This window comes from Strigops habroptila, chromosome 3, assembly GCF_004027225.2.
Source record: "Strigops habroptila isolate Jane chromosome 3, bStrHab1.2.pri, whole genome shotgun sequence".
In the NCBI taxonomy this organism is placed as follows: domain Eukaryota; kingdom Metazoa; phylum Chordata; class Aves; order Psittaciformes; family Psittacidae; genus Strigops; species Strigops habroptila.
In genome coordinates, this window is record NC_044279.2 from 80161412 (window position 1) to 80168410 (window position 6999).

General features: G+C 48.3%; 1 protein-coding gene across 8 annotated transcripts in view; it reads right to left on the reverse strand.

Moving 5' to 3' along the window:
* Window positions 1-6792, reverse strand: part of RIMKLB (ribosomal modification protein rimK like family member B) — a 56475-nt gene extending 49683 nt beyond the window's left edge. For 6 of the 8 annotated variants that reach the window (XM_032919805.1, XM_032919808.1, XM_032919807.1 and 3 more), the window contains exons 1-2: window positions 6233-6792; window positions 4703-5185 (exon numbers count right to left, since the gene is read on the reverse strand). The gene's annotated coding sequence lies outside the window, so the exon portion shown is untranslated. Of the gene's footprint in view, window positions 1-4702; window positions 5186-5891; window positions 6084-6232 lie in introns of those variants that run through there. The other 2 variants (XM_030479525.2, XM_030479526.2) reach the window with 2 other exon arrangements.
* Window positions 6793-6999: the final 207 nt, after the last annotated feature.

Genomic DNA, 6999 nt, shown 5'->3' on the forward strand with positions numbered 1-6999 from the left:
AACAATAAAGCCAAGGACTGAAGTTTTTCATTCTAACAGCTTGAAAGAAAGCAGAAGCTAGAGAAAGGTAATCCCAGATGCAGACCAGGCCCTGACAGCAGTCAAGATGCTCAAGGTAAAGCAGGAAAAAGAGTGGTTGCTCCCTGCAGGAAATGGATAAGGGAGGTTGTAAGAATATTTTGGTTTCTCAAAGAACCCCCTTTTTCTTCAAAGCAGCTGAAAGTGAAAAGGGCAAGACGAGGCTTGGGCTTGCAATGGCTGACAACTGTCAGATCCTGCCCCACTTCTGGCTCTCTCAACAATGGATTTCTCTCCACGGTAGTTTAGAAAGCTTCCTGGGACAACATCCTCAGCCAAGAATCGGAACAAACTATCTTTTCCAGAAATGGCACTGCCATGGCACAGTTCAAAAAGCTTCTTATCCATTTATTTCTGCTATTTGCATGAATGACTGGGGAGACCAAATAGCCCCACCTACCGCCTCTCTTCTGAAAAGCAGCTCCGCTTAACAGGCTGGCCCACCTTGCTTTGAGTAACAGCTATAGAACACGGAGTACATGAAAACAATACACTTGACAGACAAATATAATTAAAAAAATAATAGTAATCAGAAGCCATCACATATTTTCAGCCTGTTTGGGTTTTTGATTTATTGTTTGGTGATGGTGGAAGGTTTTGTGCTCACAACTGTTTCTAACACTGGTGCAAAGAAACAAGTATTTTCTCTCCAGCAGCCTTCTCCCCCCGTTTTTGCTTGCTACTAACCCTTTATTTCTTTGCCAACAGCGATCTGCTCACATTTCTCTCAAGTATCTTTTCTACATAGCCCCACCGCCACTCCCTTGAATCTGCAGAGACTGTTCCATCATCTCCCCTGACTGCCATTTCAGGAGCGATTTCCTAAAAATCAGCAAAGGGTTGAAGAAGAAAGAAAGAAAAAAAAAGTACATCCTTTTCTATCCTCCATCTTTCTTCTATTTTTTAAAGGAGCTATAGCACCATCAAGAAGAACCATGCAGATATCCCAATTAGCACATTAAACCAGCAGGCATATAAAAATGCCTTGGGTATGGGTATTCATCTCCCTCCTAATACTATGTCTCCTCTCCTCTAAATCTAAGTTTTATAAGCATGTATATAAAAGCTCACACCTCATCATGAGGCAGGAAGGTAAGAACCTCAAGTCTGAACGTAAAGATTAAAAAAAACTCACCTTAGATGAAGCTACAAGCCAGAGGCAGAAACCAATAACCCCAACTATCAGTTCCCTGACCCTCGACCCAATACATTTTTTTTCCACCTGGAGAAATACCCTTTTCACACCAACGCTCTGCTCCTAAAACCAGAATCTACTTAACAGTTTCAACCTCTCCTTATAATCTCTGTTTTGATTGTGCAAGAAGTCTCACAGAACACAAAACCTACAATTTACCCTATTAACCCAAACATCTTAATCCCTCCCACATTCTCAAGCACACTGTAGGAGGACAGCTTGCCTTGCCATCAGATGCACAAGAGCATTAAGCTCTCAAGTTGGATACGATTTCCAGAATTTCTCCCTGAAAGCCAACTCCACCCATTTCAATCTAAAAGACACAGCCTCAGACAATGCTGGGTGTGCATGGAATACTTCCTAACCCATGAGACCATCTACTGCAAAGTAAGTATAGTATGTATAAGGGGAAGAGCAGATGTTTAAATGTCTTCAAGATGACCGGCTGAAATGCAGTTTCACTTAAAGCTAGCATAATCAATGCAAGTACCATCTTTCAATAACTATTTAACAGACATGTTAAAATGAAAAAAAATCGTGTTAGATTGGGACAGGTAAAAGTGGCAGCAAAGTAAAAACTCTAAGATAAAAATTTAACTGTGTGTCATGCCAGCCAAGCAGACATAGCTGCATCTTCTTCACAAAGACTGTGTGGAACAACTTATTCCCTCTATAAATTGCAACACTCACCCCAGCTTTGAGCTGTGGCATCCCTGTACTGCTTAAGCTAGGCTTTAGTCGGGTATTCACACAGCAGCTTCCTCTGCTCCCCATAACATGCAAATATATTTTCTTCCACACTCCTTGAATCTGCAACACAACTTTAGCACCTGTTCTAACAAAAACACTCACTCTGCTACTTTTCTACTTTACATCATATACAAATACGTTTGGTTGACCTAACAAGGAACTCATCCATGCAGATCAGCTGTCTAGAGAACTGGAAATCTCTGAACGTGACTCCTTCTCCTTTGAACGGGTCTCCTCTTCACACAGAGCCTTCCAGACCTGCCTGCAGGAATGGGACACTGGTCTCCACTGTACATTTACTCCTTGTCCTGTCCTCAACACCCAAAAGCAAGAGAAAAAATGACTAGTCTTTTTTTCTTTTTCATCATGATGTATTTTCCCCTAAACTGAAACAAGAAACCAGTTATTAGGAGATACCAATTCATCCATGTATTAATGATAAATGTGTACCATAAAAGACACCTAGTACACAAAAAGATTATATCCTTTCTATTCAGAATTCAACTACTCAATGCCCTTGTAAATTAAAAAGACTAGGTTGTTTCTGTCCTATGGGAACCATGAATGGAAACCCAGATGTTTTTTCAGCATTAGGAATGAATGGGATCTGGCTATCTCAACTGCTCAACTTGTGATCTGATGTAGTAGCACAGTCCCATCGACTACCCCAGCTCATGCTGATCCCAGTGCGACCTGGGAGTCGCGTTACTGGAACAATTATTACCATCAGCCCCTCCCAGAATCGCCTCTTTTTTCAGACCTCGGCCTAGTCTCTTGGCCTCAGTTACAGCACTATGCAGCTAACACAACTCCATGCATTTCAGCAGTTAATAGAGAAGTAAAACCTAATCTTAGTTTTAGCACACCTCTAGGCTTATTTAATCCCTACAGCTCAGATAACGATAATAAAAATCTCACAGAAGTGAGAAGGAAAGAGCAAAGAGCCTGACAGTCATCACTGCCATGGGAAATTCAGAACTAGGAAAAATAAGCTCTAAGCACTCACCTCACTACAAATAACACTGCACCTTCTTATGTATCATTAATGCATATCCCTTAATACTTCTTTGCAGAACACTTAGCTAAGTTGGAAAAGGTATTTTATTTTCCTTTTAACCATAAATTTGCTAAGGCTTGAAACCCAGTACATACTTCCGGTAAACCAATTGTCTGTACCATTGCAGCAGTTTCTAGAATCCTACTTTGGAGGCCACACCTCATGACGCTGAAGACCTAAGGACAGTTGGCAGATGCTCATAAGTTATCTCCTTTAGGAGATATCTCAAGGCAAATCTGAATTACAAAGTCAATTTTAGGTAGCAGACCGGTCAAACAGCTAACGAAGGCTCTGGCACATGACCCTGCGTACGATCCATCATACGCTGTCATGGAAGCCTCTGTCTCATCTTAATGAAAGCAGTGTTTGAAACAACTCGGAAATTTGACTATGTCGTAGGGAGACTAGGTCTGAAAACAGTTCACAGCTGTTTCAAGTATAAAGCACAATTAATTTTTTCCACACAAAGATACCAGAATGATGATCACTTAAAGAAAACCTTAAGGAAATATGTATATAACCCATGGTGATATATACAGACATCAAAACTAACATCTTGAACCACTTGTTCAATTTGCTTTAGAAAAATAAATCCAAGGTAAGCCAACTCCTTCCTGACACTGCTGCTTCATGGCAATGCTTAAGGACAACCTCACGAATAATTCCTCTCTTACCTACCAGAGACCAGTTTTCCTAAGCCTGTCATATAACTGTTTGAGAATCTTTGGAAAGAACGCATTTTTAAAAGCTGAAGAATCTGAAAAATTAAAATATTTCTTTAAATGCATTTTATATAATAAATTGAGCAGCTGCAGCGCAATCTGTCCAGCGCTGCTGCATTATCATCCGCCCTCTACACATGCTTCATAGAATTTAAAGTCACTGCAGGCAGGTAAACCCCAAGCACACCTCTTTGAAAGCATATCACAGTATCTACCTCCTTTGCCGTATGAGATTTGTAGACTGCAACGATCCAGGGATATGGGAATACATTAATCGTTCCCATTCATTCCCAGTACAACCCTCCACATCCGCAGATGGGCAACTGCACTCCCTGATGGCTTTCATCTGCTTGTCCCCACCTCTGCACTGAGTGATGTTGAAGATGTTAGCTGCAAACCTTCCAGGCACAATTGCCTCTAAAAAGCAGAGATCCACACCCCCAGTCTTTCCTCCTCTATGTTCATGCTTGCAAGTAGGTGACAACATGCCCCATTCACACACCCCAGTTCCTGATCTCCAGTGAATAATCCGTTCACTCTACCCCCATACTGGTCAGCATCACCTCTCTTGCTTCTGTCTTGGTGGATTTTTTTCCCCTACAACAGGCTCTCAGCTTTTTCACCCCGCTCCACTCTGCCTGTGCATGCAAATAAAACATACATTTCCTCCCACACCAGCTGCTTTTCTGGACAGGCTCTTCCACCTCTGCCCAGGTTCCCCTGCAATGTGGTACAATACCCCCCCGGTTCCCTGCCTCCCCCCACCCTGATCCGTGTGTACACAGGCAGTTCTCCCTCCCCCCTTTCCCCACCCCCTCTCTGTCTCTGTGCCTCTCCCAGCGCCTGGAGTGGGGGAAGGGAAACATGCACTGTATGAATGAATGGGCCGAAGAGACTTACCAGAAATTGGGTGATGAAAAAGAGTGGAAGACGAAAAGGACACCAAAGATGGGAGCTTGCTTCCTTCAGCTTGCCAAGTGCTGCTTCAGTTCTGGCTCCCTTCACGAGGTCACGTGTCCTGGTAGGTACCCCTTTCCCTGGATCCTCTACTAACCACAAAGGGTGGCAGGGAAGTCTTCTGGATGCCTCTCTGTGCTCCGGAGGGAAGGGTACTACTGAAGCTCCCACAGCAACCAAAGTCCTATAACAGGCAACGTATAGAGGATGCCTTGGGGAACAAGGCAGATTTCGGAGGGGGGGAAAGGGCGAGTAGATGACTGTTAAATTAATTCCCAAATTGGCTTCCCCTGCGGGGGAAGAGAGATGGGAAGGAGGCAAGAGTGTACTGGTGAAGCGCTGTAGCTTTCTATGTAAAATAAACTGAATCCTCGTGTCTCTACTTGCTCAGAACTGAACCCTAAATGACTCTGAAGTCACAAACACCTAGGGAGGAAAAAGAAAAGGGGAGAAAAATTTCTATTAAGACATAAACTAACATATAAAGGTACCTAATAAAGATAAAACTAAATCTTCCCACCGTAAGAAAAGGTACCATACAAGACAGTAAGCAAAGCCAAAAGAAAAAGATGGCCCAAACACAATTTTGGGAAATGTACAACTTTAAACAATTTACAGAAATGTACTACCACCGAAGCCCGTTTTAAGGGGGGGAGGGGGGAAGATTAAGCAGTTTGTTCCTTTACTGAAGAACGTGTGTTCAAAGGAAAGTTAAATCTGCATCTATACGTGAACATATGAAGAAATTAAGTTTTAAAACGTTCGAAAACTATTCCTATTTATTTGCATGAGTCTTTAAACCCCTCCTCCACTATAACATTCAGAATGCAGACGACGAGACTTGAGAAAAGTATGTTTCAGGTCAGGAGCATATACCCCTACGCATTAGACCCCACTCCGCCATAGAAAATAAACTGTCGCTCATAAAGGGTGACCAAAATAAAAAGCCAAAATAACACAGCTAGAGGATGCTTAATCAAAGATGAACAGTCGCACACTTGGAGCCCCCGGCAGATCAGTTAAGTCACCGATGTGCCATGAGCTCTTTAAACACCAGAAAACAAAAGAGAAGAAACCTAGTTGAAAGATTTCGTTCCAAGACTCGGCAGCAGACACACACACATCCACACACCCTGCGTCACGTGGAGAAACTGTCCCCAGCAGCCGCAGACCCCCACGTTCACGCGCAGGGAAGCCGTTTTTCACCCCGTTTCCGCGGCGGCTTTGCACACCCCTAACGCGTGTGAGGGCGCAGGCAGCCCGCAAGGCGGGAGCAGACCCCCACGGCTCACACGCAGCGCTCCGCCCGAGCGCGACCCGCCCGCGGAACGCCATGGGCGAGGCGGCAGCACGGCGAGGAGCCGCCGCCCGCCCGTCCTTCTGCCTGTGCCCCCGCCGCGCACAACGAGCGGCCGCCGCCTGCACACCCCCCGACCCCTCCCCAGCCCCGAAGCGGCCGCGGCCGCCACCCACCTGGGCGCCCCGGCAGTCCGGCCCGCGCGGGGCGGCGGGAAGGCGCCGGGATGCACAATCACCATGGGCGCAGCGCGGCGGCGGGGCGGGACGGCTGAGAGGACGGTCCCAACCCCCCCCCACACACACACACTCCTTCCCGCCTGCCCCCTCCCCGGGCACGGCGGACCCCACCCCCGGGCTCGCACCCGCTCAGCCCGACATCTCACCCGCCCCGGGCACCGCCGAGCCCGACACTGAGGGGACCCGCGCGCCCCGCCGGCGCCCCCCTCCCCTTCCCGCCGGCACCGGGCCTAGGAAGGGAAGCCACGGGGCGAAGAAGGCTCCGGAGAGACTCGCCCCTTCCTCCCCGCCGGCGGCGGTCGCTCGGCGGCGCGGTCCTAAAGGGGAGCGGGCGACGCCACACGACGCTCCGCTCGCACCCCCCTCCCTCCGCGTCCCTCCTCCCCGCAGCTGAGGCGAGGAGGACGGCTGTTCCCTGCACCGAGACCCCCGCCCCCCGCGGCCGCCGCTCCAGCCACAGCGCGGGCACGGCCGCCTCCTCCCGCGCTCGCTCCCGCCGCCCGACTGGAGCGGCGGCGGCGCTAACGGCCGAGCGCGGCTGGCACGCGCCGGCGGAGGGAGGGGACGCGAGGCGGGGCGCCCGGCTCCGCGGTGGGTGGGGCGGCAGCGGCGGCGCGCTCCCGCCTGACACCCCCCACCGGTTGCGGGGCGGGGGTGCCCGGCCCAACCAAACCGAACCGAACCGGCGGCCGTGCGCCCCCGGG